The sequence below is a fragment of the Drosophila obscura genome, unplaced genomic scaffold, assembly GCF_018151105.1.
Source record: "Drosophila obscura isolate BZ-5 IFL unplaced genomic scaffold, ASM1815110v1 contig_14, whole genome shotgun sequence".
NCBI classification, from domain to species: Eukaryota; Metazoa; Arthropoda; class Insecta; order Diptera; family Drosophilidae; genus Drosophila; species Drosophila obscura.
Window position 1 is genome coordinate 119,642 of NW_024542724.1, and position 26,785 is coordinate 146,426.

Consider the following 26,785-nt stretch of genomic DNA (forward strand, 5'->3'; position numbering starts at 1 on the left):
CTTCCTCCTCTGTGAGAGTTAGAGTGGGTGTGGGTGCACAGTTTGTGGTTTGGCCCAGCCTTTGGCCAATGGGCCAAGAAATTACTGCCAGGTTTTGTTGGGCAAGGTTTCAACTGATAGGAGTCGTAAATAGGTTGTAAAAATTCTTATAAATATTTTACTTACCATGCATTTTTACGTTCCAAAAATGTGAGACACACAAATTTCTTGTGGCAGGGTAAGATAACTGCTTAAAAATATATAAGGGATAAAGGCAAAGCTCTATATTCTGCTTCACAAGAATGTAGATCTGACCAAACATATATTCTTCCATCTCTGTTGTTCCAAATTGATTGGAGAAAATATTTCCTAAAGTCGAATTGAACTCCATGACAATAATATCGGATAACAGTCGGAGACTGCCTTTCTAACCTCTTGTGCAATTGCAATTAATTTGGTTTTTAAATCAGCAATTATGCGGAAAATCTGAATGAGGCAAAAGCAAACAGAAAGCGATGACTGCAATCAAGCAAAGTGGAGTATCGTTCCATTCAAGCGAAATCGATACCCCTTGACATTATTGAGGAGCCTGACAGTTTACTGGGCGTGGCCTGAATGACACGTGTAAGTTGATACACGCAAATGATATACATATGTAACACACCTTGGGTATTTGGTTTAATTTAATTTGTGAAAATTGTTAGATTGAGTGTCTAAGGTGTAAATTGCTCGCACTCACTTTCTTTTATTTAATTTCTAGTTCTCTGATATCGAAAACCGTATTACAAACATATTTATTCTCATGCAGAGGTTTGAAAAAAAACATTTATTACAAAAGAGCAGGTGGCGGACCTGGTAGCCTAATATTACTAAAGGACAATGAGACACAAACAAAAAATCGGCCTTTGAAATAACAGAGAGGCTTTCCGACAAACTCAAACAATAAATCGCTGTTGGTAAGTATTAGTACTTCGAGTGCGAATAAATTAATTCCAAGAGAACACTGGCTTTACGCACGGCCGATCTCTCTCTTCACATGAGACTTCACAGAGATCCAATCAAAAAATTTAATTAATTAATTTCCATAATGTCTTTGCGTTCATCGCCATGACCATCTATTTTTAACTCCTGTTCTGCATCCGTCTTAAAATTATCCCACATTTGCAAAGTGCTGTAGAATCCCTGATTCACGCATATTCTTGTGGCTTATGGATGTCCGTGGAATTATCCATGTGGCTGTAAGAAAATTGAAATGGCCTCAAGCCTCACTCTTTAAGTGCAATTTGGTGTTTCATGAGAACATATCGCCAAAATAAATAGAAACAATTCTGAAAATTCATATTCTGCCTTGTGTGCAACACAAATTTATGTTAATTATCTTCATAACAGATTTTGGGGCTCATTGTTCGCTGATGGCTTGAGGAAACTCTATATTTTGATAGTGGTTCTAAATGTGCACTAAAAGGAAAAATATTCTGTCTGAATTCGAAATTTCTTTGGGTCATAAATATTTGAGCAACTCACATTATTTAAGACATTGAAGCATATGAAACAGAATTCAGACATGAATGGAGACACCGAAAGGACTATCTTACAGACAATTGAAAGGGATACCTTCCTGCTCATGTTTGCTTACTGCACTCACAAAATAGATGTGTTCCCGGGAATTTTCGTGCAACAACAGACACGTATCATTGACTTCACCAAGGAACCCCTAAACAAGTAGGCATAAAGGACTTGTTGGTTCTTGTACCAGTATGTGCCCCTTGCTTCTACAGGATGAAAATGTTTAAAATAAATATAAATTTCAGGTAACACTTAAAACTAGTCATATTTTTTATAGTTAAAGTACATCGTGCAGTGCCGAAATGTGCCATAAATTACTGGATGATGATCAAAGAAGGGCCAAAAAGACTGTATATTTAAAAAATTACCACGAATCACACACTGCGTACATGGCCATATCAAATAATATTTCAATAACCAAACCAAAATGAATTTGTGACAAATTATACGCCGTAAAATGCGGGATAATTGTTTGCCCATTATACACATTAGAAGGAACACTGAAAATGTGTCAACAGCTAAACAAAAACAAGTTTTCATGGCACAAGAGCCCACAAACCACAAGGAAAAATTTTTCAATTTTAATTAAAACTAAACGATTTGGAGCACATAAGCAACTGTACCACATGGACCCACTCCTAATCTATTCCTCCCACACAGGTCGGTCTGGGTCATATCAGCAATGCTGTACAAAATTTCCCCCAACACTGTGTCTGTGGCAGGGTCACCATGTGACCTCATTCGCATGTTGGTCAGAATTCTCAATTAGTTGGTCGGTTGTCCTTTCTTCTTTTAGTTGGGTTAGAGATTTGGCTGTGGTTTTTCTTGTTGTGTATCGTTTTTGTTGCTGTTGTGGTGCAATGTGGTTTTATTAGTGGTTGAGCTAGTGAGTGGTTCCGTCTGCTGTCTGTCGTCTGCTCGACGTATATTTTATACCATTATTGTCAACATTTTGGCTGTCAGAGTTTAGCAGTTCTTATTTCTTTTGACTAACGCTAGCTTCGCCCTACATTCGGCTGTACTGTACCTTCCTACCTATATTGTGTTGAAATAATTTTCTTCCCACGTCTCTTTAAAGTATTCCACTTCCTTCCTTTCTATTCACTGCATGTGGAAATTTGCATCCAATACCGCTGAATTTTTTTTCGTTTTACTTTCTGTCAAGTGCCAACGTCTGCGGCCAGCAGCCAATTCCATTCGAAAATTGTTGGGCTCAGCAAAAAACAAGACTGCGACCTCTTTTTCAAATGCTTGTCCTTTCTTCTCGAACTTGAATTGGGACTCGTATTGTGTTCATTTGATTTTCGCCTACCTTCTATGGCTGTGGGTGTGTAGAGTGGAACAATTGCATAGCCAGCAAAAATGAAAAAGTCATGGCTACAATTTGTTTGCTGAAGGAGACTCTCACCACGATTGCAATTCGCATGTATTCAGGGAATGCCTTTTGAGGTTAGTTTTTCACTTTGAAAGTTCTCCTGTTTCGGGAAGGAGAACAAACCTGACCAGTGGGCAGTCGTTAAACAGCTTGGATAGAGATAACTGTTGAATGTGGGCCAATTAGGGTAGGTATAGCTTTTGAATGTGGGGACAATTAGGGAGCTATCGTCACACCTGAGATCCGGCCAATTAGCGCTGTTTATGCTTACGCAATTAACAAGCCTGTAAACGTCCCTTTACATACGCACTTTCATTGTCAACCTTTGGGGCACGCGCTGAATAGTACAGGAGGCTGCAGAACACTCTCGAGACGGGCTAACAAAATGTGAATGAGTAATTGACGTTTTAATAAGTGTCACCTCCAGTCTCAAAATGCGTGCTTGTACACCATGCGTCATATCGCTGAAGTCTCAGTCCAAGAGAACAGCCAGGCAGTCGGAGAATATGGATATAAGATCAGATGGCCAGTTCCACTGGCACACTTCGCGATATAAAGATATAAATTCACTGCTCACATTGCTACTGCGAAGAGCTCATCTCATCCATTTTGGCTATCTGCCCAGGTGCAGGTGTCTCCCAACGAGAAGCCTTTAAAAATGTTTACCACTTAACTGTTTGTCTGACTTAGGCTGTGACTTAGTGACTTACCCCAGTTGACGATGTGTACAGAAAAACTTAGGAAGTTTGAAGAATTTGCCTTGAACCAGCTGTGCTCTTTGACGAATGAATGGACTTATCAGTTTTGCCAAACCTTACCATTATAAAATCAGAAATTTGCCCTAAACAAGCACTTAAAGTTGGAAGTCTGAATTGGGTCCTAATCAGTTTACCAGACAGGCAGACAAACAAGACGGACGGACGGACAGACAAACAAGGCTCTATCGACTCGGCTATTGATGCTGATCAAGAATAACGGAAACGTTTCCTTCTCTGCGTTGCACACATCCACTTTTACCACAAATATAATATACCCCTTAACTCTTTTTTGAGTACGGGTATAATAAATTGCCAAAAGGTGGCAGTAAAATTTGTTTGCCAATTACCATAGAACGAAGTCAAAACCAACTTATTAGCAGTCCAATCGAATCGTATTGAATCTGGGAAAATTATATGCGACATGGCTCAATTTATGCGACACATTTCCTAAAGTTGGAGCTGATAAATATGGAATGTGTTTGGCAGAGTGACACAAAAAATGTACACATATCTTAGCTGCAAACGTGAGCAACTACAGACAAAGATTGTTATGAAAGCACAGATATGTAGACAGACATCTCGGAGTACCCATTCATTCCTCCTCGCAATTCAGTAAACTCATATCGTCCCCTTTATTTTTGGTTTGTACGTTGGCTATGACCCTTGCCTTATTATTTGTATCCCTTTTGTATGGCCATGCCCCACGTTGTCTGACAATGCGGGCCATTCACACGCTCGATTAACATTCAAGTATAACAATCATAATTGGAGCACGGCAAAAACAAGTAAAAACAAAAAGAATATACATATATGTATATGTATGTATGTATGTGTCTTGTGGAAATATTGTATTTTTATTTTTTTATTGGTTCCTTTTCGGGATATTTTTGTTATGAAAGTGAACAATACAAACATGCTCTCATTTAACTTTCAGACAAATCAGCAGTCTAGAATATTACTATAAATAAATTTGAGTATGAATTTTTTCTTTTTTCTGGGGATAGGGAATGTGGAAGTGGCAATCTGCAATTCTTCAGAATGGCAAATAGATAGATTTCATTCAAAATAAAATATAAACGAGAGGGAACGTTGTGAGTCGCTTCTGATGACACGACTCTACTTTTATACCCGTATTCAGTCAGTTTATAAATATGTGAGCTTTTGATATAAGTGGAATTCTAAAATATTTTATATTTTACATTTTTGTTCTACATCTGTCATCTACATCTACAATGTAGATTTTACAAATGTAGATTACATCTAAAATGTAGATTATACATCTACAATGTACAATGATGATTATGGGGTCGGTAACGTTTCCTTCTCTGCGTTGCACACATCCACTTTTACCACAAATTATAATTTGCCCCTCAACTCTTAGAGTAAGGGTATACAAAATTAATCCTGCTAAGTAAGATGTGATCTGCTTTAGAGTGCTTAAAATATATTTTGCGAAACTAGTTTCAGTGTTAAAACTTAGCTTTGAGTACCATCTTCATCCATCTTTAAAGCTTCCACAGCCTTCCCCAGTAGTAGTGGCATCTTAAATAGAGCATATCATTTATCACAATATGTCAAGCAGTCAGAATCTGCTGAAGTGATCCGCCCCTCCAACAGAACTGTGAATTGGGGAGCAGAGCTCTTTCAACGAATTTTCGGGAGTTTTGATAAAACTTTAAAATGCAAATACAATATTTGAGAGGTTCACACAATAATTTTGTTGTGGTAAATGACATTACAAAAACCCACTGAATCGTTTATATGAAACAAAAATGAAATGAAATGAATAAAATGAAATAAAAATGCATTTACAAACGAAAAAAATTGCTTCAAAATCAAACATCAATAACAGAAAATTGAGGTAATTTCAATGCCTCGGGCAGATAATTCTCTGTGAATTTTGATATTAAATTTCAACAAATCAACTCTCTCCAAATAAGTTCATACTTATTAAACTGGCAATGTTTGCAATCGTTTCAGTTGGGTGAACTTACAAAATTACGTTAACTAGAAATATTTAATTCACCGCGGTGAAAGCCCATTGCATATCTCTGAACTGCAGGAAAATTTGTTTTGGCTGAAAGGGTCCCCTCGATTAACATTGAAATTTCCTAATTGGCATTGACTTCTGTAGTGCTTTTAATACCTGCAATAAAAATTCATTTACCATTCTCACCTTAACTTTAAAATTTATAAAGTTTATCCAGCAAAAACTTGAGGGAAACTTGAAACTTGAGGGAGTGCTGCTGTTAAGATGCCTCGAATTTAAAATCCCTTCGAAAATATTAATTTGGAATCAATTAATGGCTGAAATATTAGAATATCTAACAATGCAAACAAAGGCACATATCTCTTATTACACTAGTTAACACGATTTTTCCTCAAGGAAAAGCGGGAACAAAGCAAGCGAACAAGGGTTGCACATTTGGTACCTGATCGCGTTCTTTTGTTCCCAATGGGCAGTTGGGCTCGCAGCCTTCCAAAAGGTATTTTTTGTTCATTTTTTCCATATTTTAAGTTTGGTTAACGAATTTTAGCTCCAAAGTCTCTCCATAGATTTTAATGAGCGATACTGTTGAGCTATTGAGATTTTTTAATAGCGTAGAGTTAAATCGACAATTTGTTCTTTGATTAATTCACAACACAGTTTGTTTGATTATGTTAGTTTCTTTATTTGCCATGCAAGGTGAGTGGGAATAGTATGGGCAAGAGTTAGCAACAGGCGGACCCGTGGTGGACCGTGTTGAAGCGAGAACAATAGTGGGTTGTATAAAAGGTAATAACGTGTAGCAGGTCACTGTGCCAACCGACGATGTTGTACGTTTGATGATGCTAGTTTTGAGTGTCTCTGCTGCGCAGACGAGCCCCCCACAGCCTCGTCGGCTGACGATTTTCGGGAAGGGCAAAATGACTCAAGAGCGCAGAGTCAGGTAGGCAATGTTGTGCATAAGGCTTAGCTCTGCCTCTTGCGCTGCCATGGGCCGGCGCTTAGCCGAACAGTACCTTAAACGACCAAATTAACGCACCTATACACAAAAAATAGAGGACACAAGATATTATTTTTTTTAACTTCCTGAGTTTTAAAGTCAAAATTCGTAAAAAATCCGCACAAAATCATCACTTTTGCATTTCCCAGACGGTAAGCTGTAATCACAAAGTGGGGCTTAACTTCTAGCTGTTTTAATTATCTCAAAATAGCAAAGTCTTACAACCAGACGTAAGATACTAGAGCTATGCAAAAAAACAAGCGCTACCTCTGAAAAAAGCTAAAAAAAATACCAGCTTCAAATATTCTCAAAAAAAAGTCGCCATAGAAAAAAAACCATAATTCTTTAAAAAATTTAAATCCTTATATCTATCGGAAAAGTCGGTTTGGATCCTTGAGGAAAAAATAGTTCGATTTTGTCGAGTAGTGTTACCGAAAATAGTTTGAAAATATATATTTTAATTATTGCTACAGCTTAAAGTATTTCTTCGCCTTTCATATCCAAATCAATATCCCCACTTCCCGCTTGATTTTCTGGCATCAATATTCATGTGACCTCTGGTTCTTGTCAAGTTTTGAGTGTGAAAAATGTATGAATAAATCTGTCCGTGCACAGGTGCGAGCATGGAGACGTAGAGAAACAGAATATTTGATCAAAACAAAAGAACAAAATTTTCCCCAGGCAGAAACTTTCAAGCAACCTTCGACATGGTCTTGCTTAAATTGTGTTTATTGGTTCTTACACAAATTGATTGCCCAAATGGCATTTGAAAATAATGAAAAACCTTGACTTGGATAAGGCATACGAGCAGACAGCATACGGCAGACAGCGTACGGCGTAGAAGGAGCACACACAAATTTTCCTACTGTAGCATGGAAATCCATTACAACAAATATCAGTCGGAGATGGAGGCGGAATGAGAGCAGGAATAGGGACAAACAGACACCCAGCCTAACAGGGGCTTGCGTAAACACTTTTTAAGCCCGAAGTGCATTTGATTGCCATACCGATACCAGTGAGTACTCCAAGGCTCAGAGCACAGGCCCAGAGAGACAAAGTTATTGACATGGCCTCGTATTTCTTTGTTTCTTTAGGAAAACTCGAGGGACAGCAGCGTAGCAACAGTCGATAATATTCATTAAAATGCAATAGATCATTCGAATTTCAATTACTTCAATGCAATCTGGGAATATAGAACCGAATCGTATTAAAGTCTGTTCCTATCACCCATCGCACTAGTCAAAGCTTTGCATGTTTCCCGTTGGGGATGGAATTGAATGATGACTCTGTGTCTATTTTGATGGCATTTTTGAAAGTGGGGTCTCGCCATAAAAGTTGGATGGCCAATTCTTCTTTTAAAACTTTACCGAGCCGTCTTAATGACTTTGAAATTGTTAGCCAACCAGCCATGTGTGTCTGAGATGGAGGGTTCCTGAAACTTCAGCAACAGACACGCCTTCGGTTATTGCTCTCCCACACACTGATCTCAATTTACGCGATGGTTACCTCTTCAATACTTTTGTATCGTCTACTTGATTGCACCAGAGTTTCCTTAACTTCTCACCATTAAACATTTAGAATTTCTCCACTGCATTTACTCACCAAAGAGCCCACACACGATGTGCCAAGGTGATAGATTCGAGCACTCGTGCCCGGAGGTGGAGAAGCTTTAAGTGCACCCAAATGACATGAATTGAGGATGAAACTTCAGTAGGGCTCCATCTGCCCCATGTGACAAGTTTGAAGCATACGCAACGACTGACACAGTCGAGTAAGAACCCATCAAATCATAATTGAGGTGCACAGACTGACCATTAGTAAATTGAGATTGAGAAGGGTGCAATAATGGGTGCACTTCACTGGTGAGCCAACAGAAAGTGGGATCTATAAGGGCACATCTTCAATGCAAATATATCTAAAACAAAATTTATAATAAACATAAATCTAAATTCTTCCAAATGATAAGTTAAGAGGAAAAGGGCATAGAAATACTACATTTTTGGCATCATTTTCTACAGAAGTCAGAAGTCTAACAGCCTGCCAACCACAGAGTAAAATTCAATTCTAAAATTTTCTTCCTAATTCGCTTTATTTTAATTATTTAGAATGCCCCAAATAATTGTAATTTTATGAATTTTCTCATAGAATTATATGTATTATTTTATCCATATTTTCCCTTAGAATATGAATTCGTTGTGAGTGTTTTTCAACCGAATGACCTCTTTTATGATTAAAAACAAACACCATTCCAACAGTTCCATCTGTTTAGGCATCTGTCAGAATAAATTGATACTTGCCTCGCAATTAGAAGATTTTCCAGTCAACCTACTGCAAAGTACTATATGGTATATGAAGTGATTCGTTATTATTATACTCACTGATATGATTCAGGACTGGCACTGTCTCCTCTTATTGTTTCATTTAGTGATTTTATTCTCTCAGTTTATTTGCACACGAAACAAATACCACAGGCTTTCAACCCCTCTTTCACGCATTGTCTACCTTTCACTCATTCAATTATGTATTTATTTTTACAACATTTTACCGCTGTTGTGTGCGTGTCTTCTGTTTTGTGGCGGGACGTGGTCTGGTCAACGTCGCGTATGAATATTCAAGTATTTTTACGAAGGATTGTTTCATTAAAACACAAGAGTTGTAGAGCCTTGTGCCTTCAGTATTTAATTAAAAATTGTTCTCCAAATCTTATTTTAATTCTAGATAGGGAAAGGAAACGTCATGAAAACTGTAGCTCAAAGTTCTCGTTTGACTATAAAAAACATACCAAAAGGGCAAAACAAATCCCAGAAAAAAGTTCCACACTATTAAAGTTGCACGAAAAGCTATCCACAACCGACCTCATTTTATGACTCGAAAATAGTTATGAAAATGAGGTGGTCAGTGGTTCTGAAAGTTAACTAAAATACAAATTTTTCATTTTTCAGGACACATATAGATACAGCCGAAAACTGAAAACATAGAGATAGATAGTAAAAGGGTTCTAATATGAACATTAGTAAGTCGTGTGTAGTGTAGCACACGTAATCAGGATAACAACATAACATTTAATTAAAATCTCAGCCATATTCTTTGCGCTGCTGATAATGGCTTATTCCATAAAAGGAGTACAAATATTTGCAAAAAAAGGGGATTAAATTCCATTTGCAAAAAATATACCTTCTGATGGCAATTATAAAGAATGTAATGTGCAGTTTTAAGAGGTGTAAGATAGTAACTACCGATGTTTCTGGTAACTATCATTTAGATGGTCATACACCAATGGTATAGCAGGATTTTGGACTTCTACCTCTAGCTATGCTCTAACTATAGAGCTATACGAACACAATTGCAAAGATATTTTAGGTACACATTGAAGTTCAGAAGGAACCTCGAATTAACTTATAACCGACGGAAATTTGGTTATACTGATTAACCGACTACCGACAAATAGTCAGGCTATATCCCTTAACACTCGGGGAAATCAGGTGACTTTGACCCCCCTCTCTACCCACCGTACCTATATCATACCGCCTTACGGACAGTATAACCCTTTTCGTTTTCTTCGGACTTCTTCATGCTCTACTCAGGACAAACACAATAGATTTAGTAATTCATTAATATCTGTGGATAATCATTTAATACAGAAAAAAAACTTCATGTTCTTATCTATAGTGGGGTAGCAAGAAATCTATGTAAATATTACAAAACTAGGTATATTTTTATCTAAATGTGTATAGGTATAATATCGAATTATAATAATGTGAATATAAAAAATTCATAAACTATAGAAAGAGACCTTATAATAATACCAAAATGTGAAAATTCAGTAAGAATGGTAATAGATATAAGATTCTTAATCAAGTAGTTCAACAAAAAAAAAAAAAAATCAAAGTTTGGCGACACTATTATTGTTACACTTGTAACTCACTCATACTTTCGATATATTTTCCAGCGTATCCTTTGAGCTCAAGGGTGACGTGAAAATGAGGAAAGGAAAAATAATATGAATATATGTATGTGTCTTTACTTTCGAGCCACCCACATCTACATCTTCTTTTCCTACCATTTCGCTGGATATGGGCCCTTTATAAATTTATTATTTGGGAAAGAACTTAAAACTATTAACATGGAATATACAAAGGTATACAGTTTGTTTTGTTTGTTTTTGGTTTGCAGAGGCAAAAAAAATGTGAAACTAAAATTTATAATAAGGAAAAAAAAAAATGATTATCTAAAAAAAATGTAATTAAATTATTAAGACTTCATGGTTTTGGCTCTCTGCTTTAATAAAAAACGGTCAGCATGTTTATGTTCTGTTCAGCAGTTTGAGAAGCACTTATACGGCTACCAAAAAGCTTTGACGGCGCACATGTTTTTTTTTTTTTTGAAGCGACAAATTTGACAACTACGGCCCGTAGGTTTCGTTTAAAGGGCTGGCACTCATTTTCCCTTGCTGGGCCTTTTCTCAAATTTACACTGGCATGCTATGTTCGCTCTTGTAGATTTGGGAAGATTTTCTTTTTTCTATTCGGTGTTTTAATATCTCGGCGGACGTTGTTAAACAGACCCGGTGAGCCCCGCTTTCGTGCAGTCAGTTCCTCCATATGTGGAAGAAATCTGGTTTCCAGCATTAGAATGGACACTTTTTAGAAGGATTTCACTAGTACGGGATTAAGCTACCTTTTGAGATCTATATTATTTAACACCACTGATCAATTCGAGCCACTAGAATTATTATGTGTCTTCGGTTTGATATATGCACGTGTCTGCTTATGTAACTTTTTACAGATTCACTTTTATCATATTATGTGGAGGCACTTATAATCGGTAGCAGCTTTCCTCTGGCAATGACCTACCGAGAATTTTAGTTTCTAGCATAAGCTTCTGTTTTACTTTTGAAACTTTGACTTCTACAACTAACGTAGCAATCGTATGATCATAGTAAAAGCTTACCTAAAGCATCTGCCAATAACGGGGTAATCATAAGATTCTAGTCTGAGCTTATATATAAGTTCCTAACTTCTAACGATTCACTCGGCTTAAGCTTTTTCTACAGAAGCTCTTACTGACGCCTCTCTCTGTCCAGCTCTCTTATATTACTTCTACAAGAATGTAAAAACAATATCTCTCAAACTGTTCGGTATGATTTTCAGAGTCTAAACTGCCCACTACAAGAATTATAAAGAAGGTAATCTTACAACATATCTTTTCATTCGGATTAAAAATAACAATATTATACATTCCAAATTCTGCCAACCACTTTGGGATTTAACAAGGTCAACACAAATAAAAACAGACAACAAAACCAGACTGGTTCTTGGATAAATATTATGATTGTGTCGTGGAAGACGATTAAATTTGATTTGTGTAATAAAAAAACGAGAAGGAACGTGCGAGTCGCTTCAGGGGACGCGACTCTACTTATACCCGTACTCAGTGAGTCATTTTGATTTAATTTTTTCGAATTTTAGAATTTAAAAAAATTTTTTTGCTACATCTGTTAGCTACGTCTACACCTACAATGTATATTTTACATCTAACATGTAGATTATAGATGTACCATTTATATTCTACATCTCCTCCGCTAGGGGTTGCTCGCACACTGAACGCGTCAGAGTGTGCGAGCGAGAAAGAGAATGAGTAGCGGGTCTCTATCTGAAGGAGGCGGGGGAAGCAACTGAAAATTAATTTCTTCATTCTGGCTATTATAATGATCCGATCTGATTCAGACTCAGCAATCTGGTAGACATGGTCATTCTCTACGATACTGCGTTTTAGTTTTAGCGTATCTTTAAAATTGTGGCTGCCACAGATTTTCGTCCTTTGTGGTGGCGGAAGGGGGCAGGGCGAAATTTCGAAATACACATGAGCAGTGTGGAAACAAATTTTGGTTCTTCTAGCTTTTATAGTCTCTGAGATCCAGGCGTCAAACAAGACGGGCGGACGGACAGACGGACAGACAGACATGGCTCTATCGACTCGGCTATTGATGCTGATCAAGAATATATATACTTTATTGGGTCGGAAACGTTTCCTTCTCTGCGTTGCACACATTCATTTTTACCACAAATTTAATGTACCCCTTAACTCTTTTTGAGTACGGGTATAAAACTCAATGTAAAAGCTCCCCAAAATGCAAATTGAAACATATAAATTTGGTAAACAAATCGCAAACAAATTGTGGCCATAATAATTTTTGTAATAACAGGAAAAAAAGCCGACTTGCCTCTTGGCTAAGCGGGAAAGCAAGAAAGGAATAAAACAGATTTACCAACTGATTGGGCTAATTTGTGGAAACAAGAAAATGATATATACAAAAATAAATAGAAAATGTTTTCGAAATGCAAAGGATAATAGTATTTCCTAAAACAATACATGGTTTGACTGTAAATTCTCGTTAATGAGATATCAAAAAAATCAGTCATTCAGTAAATGGCAACAAAAACATCAACCTTATTCTTCTCAAAGTGTAAATGGCACTTGAAACAATACTAATTTCAGGGGAGCTAATCAAAGGTTCCAAGCCATTTTAATGTAACTTAAATCCCCAAACAAGGAGAGCAACCTCCAGCCACGTTGCTCTTAGCACCAGCACCTGGTTCAAGGATACTGCCACTTAGCCACTTGTTTGTGGAATCCCACCAGAGTGTCTGGGCAGAAGAATGGTGTCTGCGTCATCTGAATAAACATAGCTATCAGTTACAGTCGGGATTCAGTGTGGGGACTGTCCCAAGTTCTGTGCGATTCTTTCGGCATAATGGTATATGTAATTTGTATTTGTATTCCTAAATCTTCCATCTCTACACCTTCCAGAATTAATGGGATGGAAAGGTGAAGTAGTCATGGGGCATGTCTTTGTTTAGTTAGTGCCATAGCGCACAGCTGACTTCCTGTCCGCTAATGCCGAATACAGCCGAACGATTCGGTTATTCGGGAAAAACGAATGAGATCGTTGACAGCTCACAGCCCAAAGACAGGCGAGCGATTATTCTCCGCCTATGCCTCCTAAAAAGCTGATAAGCTATGGGAATATTTTTCCACTATTTGGGCACTTGACACTTTCGTACTCTGCTACATAAAAGTTTCAAAGTGAAATGTTCGCCGCATGGGAGCATAGGGATAAAACTAAGAAGTAATACTCCGACAATTACTAGCGAGCTAACCCCTTACAATGCCTTGAAATTCTTTGTGGCACTTCCGAGCTGACTTCCGTATTAAGTTAACATAACGAGCCAGGCCAGAGAGAGCGAGTATCTTTTGGGCCTCCTTAATTCTCTAGTGCAAGTTTCACTTAAGATTTCCTTTTTGGCTGTTGCAATAACCAGCAGGCAAGGCAAAACCAATGCCAGATACTTTTGGACATAAATTTATCCACGTTGGAAGGACTCTCGTTCTGTCGTCCTGCCCAGTAGCCATCTACAACGATGATACTACAACTAACATTATAATCAAAAAGCCTGACCCTTAATCCTGTCTCACAATAGAAGTAAATGTCCCAAGGAACAAAAAGGAATAAATACAACGTCCCACAAGAAGCGAACCAAACAGATGGTGGCAAAATTTGTAATACACTTTCAAAACTATAAATTGTCTGCGTTGCAAACATCTAGAAAAAATCACAATACCCTCTGCAAGTGTTCAACAAAAACACGACAAAACAATGTCCAGCTAGTCGAGAGCAATTGTTTAACTGTGTGATATGCCGCAGCTTGTGTGCTCATAAAAAGAGAATAAACATTTTATATGACTTTTTTCCTTTTCTCGGGCGTGCACCATTGGGTTACCACTGGGATTGGGGGCACCAAAGAGCAGGGATCCATCTAGCCATATTAGAGGACTCTCAATTTGTTGCAAATTAGATGTGCTTAAAAAACGAGTGGACTAATGGAAATAGTTTAATGAGCTTTTTATTCCACATCTATATTATTTATTTGAGCAGAGCTGGCCCTTATTTTACACTCAAAAATGCCGCTGGCCAGCAGCTCAACAAGTAATGTTCTACATTAAAAAACATTTATCTTTTCATGGGAAGTTTTAAACGGCTGCAGCAATTGACTTGAATTCAAATTTTAATTCTTCATGGAACTGTAGGGGAGGGAAAATATTTGAAGTAAATCGCTTTAAGAAAGGATGGTACCTTAAAGCTGTTCACACATTTATAATAACCATTTGATCCCGTTATAGCGAGGCACATTGTGTACATAAACATTGTGTACATGCCTTTGTATAAATCACCCATTTTTCATTACCCATTTTTGTTGCCATTTTCTTGGCGGGTAATAGATGGAGGCTTAACAAATCTACCCACCCACAGCCACTGATGTGTGATCTCAACCTTAATACAGTTTTGGTACTTTTCTTGTTTTAAAAATTTATAAGAATTAAATAAGAAATTGAACTGCCTTAATTTTTCCGCAGCGTAATTGACATTTGATTAACGCATAGCTCAGGTTTTCTGAGAGATGGCTCGATCGATGGCCACACTAACGTTTCCTCCGTAACACATCACAGTGAGTGCTGGTATGTTCCAGTAGGGCCAGAGCCCTGGCCAAAGTCAAAACTTGAATGACTTTAATGGGCCATCAGCATAATGGTATGGCTGCAAACTTTTTGTAATTACATCAATGTCAAACTGACAATTTTTAATGCATTACATTCCATATAATAATAAATAACGAGATATTTTTAACAGCCTGTTAATTTGTTCAAAAAATGTGAAAACATAAATGAAATGTTTATACAAAATGGCAGTGTCTGCTTTCCTTTCTCGTTAGCTTAAAATGGGGTTGCTGCAATGCTGAATATAATTGTTCCTTAAATAAGTTGTGTTAACAACATGTGTGATGTTAAATCAAAATAATTATGGATTCAGGTTAGTTATATAACAGAATATCCTTCGCCATTAAAAAATATGCTTAAATATTAACCGCTAACAGACTTCGAATCCTTTAAAAGAGTATCATGACAATATACATCTATATCATATCTCAGTTCCCTACATTCCACCATCTGGACGGACATTGTACCTTTTTTTGGATTTCATGCGCCACAATTTAGTTATGCAAATATTGGAGTTCCTCTTGTTTCTTTCTTTACAATGCATACAACACATTTTCATTTTAACTGTTGATCTTGTGGCAAAAAATTCCCGTAAAAAAGGCAACAAAAAATTTCTTACTATTATTGATAGTTCAATAAAATGTCTGAGGGTGTAGCTTCGCTTTTTTTGTTGTTCAGTTTTTCTTATCTGCAGTACGTCGGTTGTGTGTGTAATAACAAGCAACAACGCCAGGAAGCGGTTTCATTTTTTCGGTTCATGATGGCTGTGACTTTCAGTCGCTCGGTGCGGCCTTTCAGCCAAAAAATGAGAGCAATTTTTCAAAGGCGGAAACGTTTCTTTTACTTTTACTCTGCCTCGACCAGAACCAGAACTGGAATCGCCAAACCCATCTATCTATGCACATTGATTTTCCAGAAACTGTCGGTCCGCGTTGCTGAGAGTTTATCCCTATGTCTCTATGTCTATCCCTGGGTTTTTTCCTATCACTGAAGCTGTCTTTAGCTCCTGCTTCTGACCCTTTAACTACTGCTATGTGGTTCCCTCCAAGCTGCGGGAACATCCCGAAGTTTTTTGTCTCTATTAAAGTTCTATATATAATTAAAACTTGCAATTAGTAAATGGAGTTTTTTTTTCACTTATGCTTTTTTGTTTACTTTGTGCCATCTGACAAAAAGATTTGATATATGGCTTTTGTTATCCAACGAGTGTTTTCTCGGGTCCCTCAATCCATGGATGACCAAAGCTTTGAGTAAATAATTAATAAATAATACTAGTATTTATAGGTTTAAAGCATGCAATCAAACCACTTGTGGATATAATAAAAAGTTCAAGTGTAAATAATGGTACATCATAATTTAATTTTAATTTGAATATTTTAAATGAATTTAGTTGATTGAAAAATGTTATAAATTTATGATATTTGTTTTTTTCATTTACGAGAACAAAAGCAAACAAACTAAACATATTTGTTTAACTATATAAAATATAATAAATATACATTCATTCACCACAATATCAGAGAATGTGAACAATGTCCATATGTTGCATGTAAAATATAGCCAAAACATATGAAAACTCCGTGCTCTGAAAGTTTTATTATTTTTAATAATCAATCGATTCTAGTTTGATACCATCAAAATATGGAAAAACGAATACAATTACAGATAATCATAAAAACTAAGGTGAAAAATTATTTAGAAGCCAAAGAGTAGTTTTAGAGTTATTCAAGCCATTTTGTTTTTATTTTAACATTTTAATGCGATTTGAAAGACTTTTGCAATAGTTTGAAAAAAGGAAACAAATAATTAAGCGAATTTAATAGCTTTAAATCTCATATAATGGGTATTCTGAACCCATTAAAACATGTGTTTGTTTATTCAATCTGAAATATTTCTGGCTTTATTTAGTCATGTGAGCCACACCTAAGCTGTTAATTAGTACAATGCAAATTATCACATTCATCGACAGGTACTTTTGAATTCACTTTGCTAAAGTGCTTAATGCGTCTATGACTAATTTGTTAGGAGTCGTTTTCCTGAATTTGATTTGTAATCAATGGTTTATAATTCGTGTAGGTGTGATAGTCTTATTTAGTGTACATTTTATTTGTTGAACGTTTTGATGGAGATCCCTTAAATAGATTATGTTATCCTGTTTAAACTCGATTATTAATTCAATAACTGTTTACATATTTGTTTTGTCATAGTTTCTATATTATCTAGCAACTAAAAGCAAGCAGAATAAATATCAGATTTTGTATTCTACATAAGAAACAACTGACACATCGACATTGTTTCTTTAAAGGGAAAATATTTGGGAGAGGAATATGTTAATGAGCTTAGCCTCTGAAGTTTTTATATCCTTTAAAAGTTGAATTCATAAGAAGTAAAAAAGGTTACTGAAAGAATTTATTGTTCCACCTTCTTTACTTATGTGAAATATGAAAAGTGTATTTTATTTCAAATACTCTTTCAAGTGCGCGTCTATATCCTGCAACCAATCATATTAATACATAATATTGCTGATCAGATTACTCGCTTTTTAATCATTACTCTCCGTCACACTCTTTTCTATCTCCCTTGATATTTACTCTACAAATGACAAGTAAGAACTATCACAACCCTTTTTTAGACTACACTCTCAAATGCCAGCATATGAAGAGACCAAACCAAGAGTTTCCATATGCGTGGCTGACATTATAGTGTCTGCCATTTCCGTGACTTGTTGACTATACGAAGACGATGTTACTTTGACATCATGTGAAGTCAAGTACAAGTACAAATACATATGTACGCATATGTACATATAGACATTCAACTGCAACTATTCACCGACCAAAAAATATTTCCCTCAAAGAAGATGCAATAGAATACGGAAGCTAGCAAGTGGAATGGCAAAATAAATGAAAAGACGTACAAAACAGACAGATTGATTGTTCATATTTGTTGCCAGACAACAGAAACTTTTCTTTAACTTAACTTCGGGGAAACGGAAACGCGGGGGACTATTTCACAGAAGGAAATGTATAGTTTTCTTTTTTTTTTAAGCTGGAAATTTGCAGAGTTCATCAACTTGATGGATTGTACTGCAAACAGAGAAGGTACTTATAATGAGGCTCAAGTAATGACAAACTGAAAACACGACTCTTGCAAGCCAAGTTGGAAATGTCTTTCTGACTCTAATCCAGCGACCAGCATAGTCTGTCACCTCAGTTGATGTACTGTCAATCCCTTTTGGAATTTTAAAGTTTTGCACGTCCCTTTCCGGCAACAGCTGTGGACGGTATTTGGGTTATATATTCTTCTAAATGGATAACCGAAACTCGAATTCTACCACACAACACACTGGAAATGTCCTTGACTTTCACTTTTTCAGCCAACACAATGCCGTCAGTTCCAGTTCCATTTCTGCCACTTCCATTACCAACGAGAAGGTACGTGTGAGTTGCTTCTGGGGACGCGACTCTACTTATACCCGTACTCAGTCAGTATATACATTTTTGAGCATATGATTTTCTATGAGCATATGACTTCTACATCTACTATGTACATTCTACATCTAACATGTAGATTATACATGTACCATTTAGATTCTACATCTCCTCCGCTAGGGGTTGGTCGTGGACTGAACGAGGCAGAGTGTGCGAGCGAGAAAGAGAATGAGTAGCGTGTCTCTGGCTGGAGGAGGCGTGGGAACCAACAAAAAATTAATTTCTTCATTCTGGCTATAATTATGATCGGATCTGATTCTGATTTGGGGCGAAATTTTGAAATACACTTGTAGCAGTGTGATATCACATGAGTCTGGAAATCAAATTTGGTTGCCCTAGCTCTTATAGTCTCTGAGATCCAGCCGACAAACAAGACGGACAGACGGACAGACAGACATGGCTATATCGACTCGGCTATTGATGCTGATCAAGACTATATATACTTTATGGGGTCGGAAACGTTTCCTTCTCTGCGTTACACACATCCACTTTTACCACAAGTCTAATATACCGCTTAACTCTTTTTGAGTACGTGTATAAGAATACATAACTTTTTTGTGGCCAGGTGTTTGGTCAACCCAGACACACACACTCCTAAGCGCTTATAAAATATTTAATGGCAAGCTCAGCACAAACATACAAGTTTCTGTAGGGATGAATCCGTCGGGATATATGTACCTACAAGCAACGGACCGGGAGTGTGTCAACACAATCAGCATAATAACCGGGGGTATGTATGGCAGTGGTCGTGGCCCCCCGAAGGACTACAATAAAAGTGGATTAAATGTAAATATGTGTGAGATTGCCTCTGCCCTGGCAGGTTCTTAAGCCTTCACGCAATGTCTTCAAGAGGGGGACACGAACACAAATTGATCCCTGTGACATTGGCCCTGGCCCCAGAACCTGCCCCTCCCATATCCCATTGGATATGCCCAAGTCAATGCCTAATGACTTTGGTTACATACCGAATTAGGCAGGACAAATGACAGCCAGGTTCTAGCAATCTCGGGTTAGAAGTTTAAGTGCACGTTTATCCATCCTCAACCTTTTCTATGCTTAACTGGGCGCCCCGGAATGGGCTGGGTTTGGGATTGGTCTATCTCTCGGTGTGGCCAGAAAATTAAATTGACTTAAATTAAATTATTTAAATCTTAACATTGCCAAGTTTCAGCATGCGTCTGCAGATTGGGGGCTCAGAAATTACTTGGCTTAGCAGAATGTAAATCGGGACGAAATGTTTTAAATATAGTTTCTAAGTGTCGTTTCCTCATGCCCAAATTTGAAAGAGAGGGATTTGATATTTTGTTGTTACTAATCTCTAACCCTCATTGATAAAATCATGGGAAACTTCAAGTGATTATCCATAGCATATCCAATCGATAGTAAGTAGAAACTGCAAATAACTTTTATTGCGTGACAGACTCTCATGCACACCGCATATTTATTGGCAATTATTTGGTGGTAAGCCACAAGCAGCTTTCCTTTCAATGATTCGATTTTCGCCCTAATTTAATTAACACACCTTTTGTTTTCTTCGATTGTACGAGTATACCCTTCCCTAGCGCACAGTCTTCTTGGCCAGCAGAGAAATGGGCAGCCAACCTACAAAGGCCATGTCAGAGGCAAGTCAAACAAAAGCCGAAATGAGGCTAATGCTCTGTTGCAATGGTTGTGGTAAATGTGGAAAGTCGAGTCGAGACAATAAAATGCTTTTTTATGGCTATTTTAAATGCTTCGCGCGAAGAGATTAAAAAGTCTTCAAGTTGGTGAAGAAGTTGGGCGTTTGTTAGATGGGATTCCCATTCTTTGTTTCTGCTTTTCTGCGAATGGAAATCACAGTTTGACTTGAACTCGTCATGAATAATGGTAGTTATGGAAATGAACTTTGCTCTGGACTCAGGCACTTGTACATAATCTGACGAGTGCAGTGAACTTGTTGCAAATTCCTTTGCTGAAATCAGTTTATCCACTGAATTGCTCACACCCGGAAATACACACAGGAGCCAAGGGTGCTCCGCATCGCTGAGAGTTTGCCTTTCCCATCATCCTCATTATTGGCGCCATTCTGTGGCCGCTTTCGGTCCTTTGGCACTAGGCTGACAGCCACCAGAAATTGCAGGAAAGCTTTTTCCGCTTCCTACTTATTCATATATCCATTCATTTTAAGAATGTACAGACTCCTGACTGTGTCTGGTCCCCTCGTTCTTGAGGCGTGAAATGCGTGTCAAAAATTAAAGTGTCAAAGTTTCTACGGAGGAGTTTTCCGTCGGGGCACCAGTCGAAAGTTGAGTGTTTCGCCTACACAGCCGAGGGAGAAAAGACTAAATTCAAGTTTTGAGAGTTTAGTAAAATATTTCCCTGTCTCGTTGAAATTAAATTTTTATTTCCACCTAATTGTTTCTGCGCAAGAAGTTTGCTCTTGGCCTCTGGTCCTTTGGAACAACACTTTCCATCGAATACTAAAATTTGATTAAATTCAATGCCATTTGGTGTTAATGCGAAGTGAGATCACAAAGGTGTAAAATATTCACAAATATATTGAATGGGGGTTTTTTTCTCATGACTCACATTGACTCACATAATTTATGAAAACAAAATTATTATATATAAATCGATTTTATGATTGCCTCTAAATGAATATAATACAATTTTCAGGACTGTTAATTTATCATAAAATATTTTCCATTTGTACCAATTAAAACTTTTATTCTGAAAGAAACCGAACCATCTCAAGCATTATTTTATGCAGAAACTTATTTCAAAACTTCTTCTTTTGAGCTCTCGAAAAAAATAAGCTCTCTGTGGAAAAAATCAGAAGATCTTTTCCAATTTAGAGAAAAAGGATTTATAATATGAATATTTTTATTTTTTTTATGTATTGCCAAAAATCCCCGTTGTCGTCGTGGCCATGAAATCCAACCCATAGCAATTGTCTTACCATTTTATTTCTTTTTCCGTTTCTGACTCCAGACTTTTCGTGCATTTTTTGTGTCCTTTTCGCTTTCTCTGATAAACATTTTACAATTTATAATCCTTAAAATATAAATTTTCTTCCTACCTCAAGCTGGATAAAAACAAAGCGGAGCAACAAAAAATCAAACCCAAATATGCAAATCGCCCGTTTTTGCCGACCACAACAATGTATCACAGCATTACATGAAAATGAAGGACACACAAACTCAGAGAAACTTTCGACTTCCCCAAAAAGTACTTGCAAAGCGGGGATAAGTTCAAATAAATTGTACATTAAAGTAACATTTATTTTTAAATTATATGCTTTAATTAAATGGAGAATGGCGACCACAATATGGGATTGTGTGCCTCACATTGACTTACTTAAATTATTTAACAAATCGTTATAAAAAGAATACCATGTGACGAGTGTTAGGACAATAACACGACACAGTTTTAATTAAACCTGAACTAGAATGAGGGGAAGGCTTTTTGAGTGGAAGTATTAGATACTCTTACAGATCCCTTGTTTCTGTAGAGATTCGATTTTTGGTTCTACATACATACCCCTTTCGTTCTGTGTATTCAATGAAAGCTTTCTGACATAATTGTCCAAAAAACAAAAGTCCTTATCAGCAAAACTCAGGACGCTTAATGGTTAATGGAATGTTGGCCTTTTTTACGGACGAATTTATACTGAAATGTAAACACACTTTTTAGTGTCTGAAATGAGTACTTAATTCTGTGCATTGAAAACATCTGATCAGGATACTCATAACCCTTGAAAGAGTACAACTTACAATGAACTGCAACTGCCTCCCACACAGGGTTAGAAATTCACCCCCACAGTTGTGTAGGCGGTTAGGCCAAAGAGCGTAAATATTCGAGACAAACTCAAATGCAATTTTGTGGCCTACACGACTTGCATTTTGGCCAACCCGATGGCCGCGCTGTCAACTCCGCTGTGCCGTTGATGTTTGTTTATGGGCAGCGCCTTTAATTAGTGGCCAACTTGATGGCTGACTGGCAGGAATGGCTGTCAGTATTATGTCATTTGTAGCCCACGCCCTGACAGCGGCGAAATGTAACTCAATGAAGCCAGAAAACTTGCCTGAATTGCGATTCAAGTTGTCTGTCTCCTTGCCTACCATTTTGGGGTTGGTTCCGATCATGACATCCATTTTCTCAGCATTTCAATTTAAGTGAAATAAATTGTTCGTTATTTCATAGCTGTCATCGTATTGTTTTGGTCTCAATGAGCCATATACCTCCCACACAATGAATTCCACACAAATATCCTGCCGCATCGGTGTCTTTGTTTGTATTAAAACTGTGCCAAACTTTGCTGCTATTCGCATTTCAAACATTTCCGTTCTAACTTTCTGATAAAATTTCTATCTACCATATCAGGTAAAACCATCAATCATTTCCCATAAATAAAGTTCACCTCCATTGCTTGCATTCCATTTCCCGTTTAATTGATTTCGATTGTTTCGTGTGCCGCGGATGCCATCGCGAACTTTCATTTCCATTCGACCATAAAAAAAAATCATAACTGTCATTGTTATTGCATTCGGCGTGGTTCTATTTTCCGGCAATACTTTGGCTCAAATGAGGCGTAGGCCTCGCGTCTGATGAACAAACATACGAATGTGCCGTGAAAAGCAGAAGATACGACCGGAAGGTTAAACTTTTTTGCAAAGCCCATTTATCAGGCTGTATTAAACTGTTTTGCTGATGAATGCAATTTAGCGTACAATAATAGTTTTTCTGTCGTTTTTTTCCACAGCTCTAGCCCAAAGAGTGCTCCATGATTGAAATTCTTTATGGCAGAAATTTTGAGTGAAGCGAAGTATTCTAGTCAGTGGAAAATGGAAATTACGTTTCCATCTGGGAAACCTATTTACAGTATAGTAAATGACATTAGAAGCGTCGGGGGGTTAGGCCGATTGTATCCATCACAATGATATCAGCGAGATTGCCCGAAAGCCTAAGTAACAGAAAGTGTTCTTGCCCAGAAAAAAGGAGAAAGCCCCGCAACAAAGGAGCCGAAACACTCACAGAAATTGACCCAACTAATGACATTATTGAGTATAAATGGCAGACAGGAAAAAAGCGGTCGACAGCCCAAAGGCATTAGAAACCAATTTACTTGTGTGTGGGTTGGTTTCTAGAAGCTATGCAGGACGAGGAAGAATAATCAAAATCAATTGTACAGCTTTCACTGGAATAAAGGGAAACCATTCGACCAGAACTTTGAGGCTTAGCAACGTTTCATTTTCTTATCGGCCGCTCTAGTACGGTTTTAATAGAGATGAAAACTTTGTTTTTCCATTTCGATTCCTTTTCTCGATTTCAATCCCTGAAATAAGTGCTTAATTGGCAGCACTTTTAGTGCTTGACTTCGTGCAAAGGTTGCTACGAGTAACCTCACTGAAGCCCATTCCGCCTCGAATCTCCGAAATTAAAGAACATTTAAACAGCTCAAAGTTCAAGCCGACATTAACAGAGACAGCTCCAGAGCAAGGCCCATCTTCCTGTCAATGACAATGATGATGAGGACTTAACCCCATTATTGATGTGAAATTATGAGGATGACTGACTGCACCAAAATAATGGAAATGGAATGGAATGGAATGGAAATAAGTCGATGTAAAAATTAAAGCCCGACAGAAAAAAAATTTAATTTATTTCTATATATTTTGTATAACTTTTAAAATGGCCAACAGTGAAATTTGACTCGCTGGCCGATGCCAGCGACAGTTCGGTTTATGATTGTCCGCCAGAGATCTTTCATATGTACAATTGTATGTATATGTCAATTTATATGTAGGGAAATGAATATATCCTTCGGATCCAAACCAAATAAACGCTTGCTAACTGCCATTTAATGACGTTTTCTATGAAAAAAATTCGGTTTCTTCTGTGTACTTTTGTTGTGACCATTCAAAGTTTAATTTAAAATATATTTAACTAGCTGCTTGTCGTGTTGTCAATCAATATTTTCTGTTTAAATGGATACATTTGTTTAATAACTTCTGTTGATGCTTATACAATTGTATGATACTTGAAGATTTGAGAATACACTCGGACATTGTGTTCATGTCAACAGTAGTTCTCCTGTCAGCTTATACCCTGCATTATGCAAATGAGCCCCCGGTCTCGTGCTATTAAACACCCACCCGTAAACACCCTGAGCTCCAGCTAATTCTGTTTGATACCTTATGACAGGCTTTGTGGCATTAATGTCAGGTTATCTAGTTCCCCATGGGCATGTCTGGGGCTCACTCCTAATTAGCAGTGTAATTAACGCATTCGAATACAGTTCCTTAGGCAAGTTTCAAATCAACTTAGCTTCACATTCTAGATTCTTAAAGTTCTGTTCAATATTTTCACGACTTCACATCAGTATTTTCGCCCGCACATTAACTGCTCAATTTATCTGCTCCCAAGGCTGTTTCCATCCTAATAGCACTGCCTCCTTTGTGATTTATGGGAGTCAGCCAGGAACTGATGTCATTCATGTAACTGCAAAATATTTCCGCATGATTGGTTAACCTTTCGGCTCTTGTCAATCACAGGCAGCTCTCCCACTCTCACGCAAAAAAATACTTGAAAACTTTAATATCATGATTTTATTTGAATCCCACATTAAACACACTTCCCTGATCAACCTTGCAGTGATTTTGCAATGATGACTGTAATAAAGCGGCAATCACTTAATCATAAGTGCATTTACACGCAATAGTAGTGTCAAAATAATGTACAGCCGTGCTTTTGCTGCTGCATAAATAATACCATTAATGAGAAACATAACGAGAAGGAACGTGCGAGTCGCTTCTAAACACGCGACTCTACTTATACCCGTACTCAGTCACTATATAAATTTTTGAGCATATGATTTTTTAGAATTTTAGAATTAAAAAAAAAATTTTACATTTTACATTTTTTTGCTACATCTTTTATCTACATCTACATATATTATGTATATTCTACATCTAACATGTAGATTCTACATGTACCATTTAGATTCTACATCTCCTCCGCTAGGGGTTGCTCGCGCACTGAACGCGGCAGAGTGTGCGAGCGAGAAGGAAAATGAGTTGCGTTGTCGTTGGCAGGAGGGGGCAGGGGAGCCAACTGAAAATTAATTTCTTCATTCTGGCTATAATTATAATCCGATCTGATTCAGATTCGGCAGTCTGGTAGATACGGTCATTCTCTACGATAATGCTTTAATGCTTTAATTTAATGTCTTTAATTTTATCGTATCTTTAAAAATGTGCCTGCCACAGATTTTCGGCCTTTGTGTGGGCGGAAGGGGGCGGGCGAAATTTTGAAATACACTTGTAGCAGTGTGATATCACATGAGTCTGGAAACCAAATTTGGTTGCCCTAGCTCTTATAGTCTTTGAGATCCAGGCGTCAAACAAGACGGACAGACGGTCAGACGGTCAGACGGACAGACGGACAGACAGACATGGCTCTATCGACTCGGCTATTGATGCTGATTAAGAATATATATACTTTATGGGGTCGGAAACGTTTCCTTCTCTGTGTTACACACATCCAACTTTACCACAAATCTAACATACCCCTTAACTCTTTTTTGAGTACGGGTATAAAAATGCGGCAGATAATTCTAATGCCAGGGCACTAGTTAAGAAACTAAATAAGTTTGCTTCCAACTTTTGAAGGATATATTCAATGAAAATAATTTATTTAGCAATGTTTCTTATACAATTTTTATCAGAAAGGAACACTGAATATTGCAGGTTCTGGAAGGCATATTTTCTCGTCGATATATGTATGTTTCCTTGTACTTTTTAAAAATCTCTCCACTATCTTAGTTTCATTATATGTTTTTCCAACACCAAAGGCGCCACCAATTTACATTCAGAATAGTTGATGCAATGAAATTACAATCTATTAAATTCACCGTTTACCTTTCACACCTGTTCCAATACATTTCGGAATTGCAAATTACGTGTCCGTATAAATTATTTATAAAATTAACGTTGCCTATTTAAAATACAATTTAATTTCTTGCAAGGACAATGATAGAGCACATTCCCCCCACAGATAGTCCTGAAAAGGAAGGCGCAGAAAAAGGATTCAAAG

The 26,785-nt window shown here is 37.3% G+C and overlaps 1 long non-coding RNA gene across 2 annotated transcripts in view; it reads right to left on the reverse strand.

The window, feature by feature from the left end:
• Positions 1-26,785, reverse strand: part of LOC111071801 — a 71,205-nt gene that overhangs the window by 40,757 nt on the left and 3,663 nt on the right. The window contains exons 2-3 of one of the 2 annotated variants that reach the window (XR_005968613.1): positions 9,448-9,631; positions 9,051-9,379 (exon numbers count right to left, since the gene is read on the reverse strand). The exons of the other annotated variant lie outside the window; for it this stretch is intronic. This is a non-coding gene — a long non-coding RNA (uncharacterized LOC111071801). Of the gene's footprint in view, positions 1-9,050; positions 9,380-9,447; positions 9,632-26,785 lie in introns of those variants that run through there. 2 annotated transcript variants of the gene reach the window in all.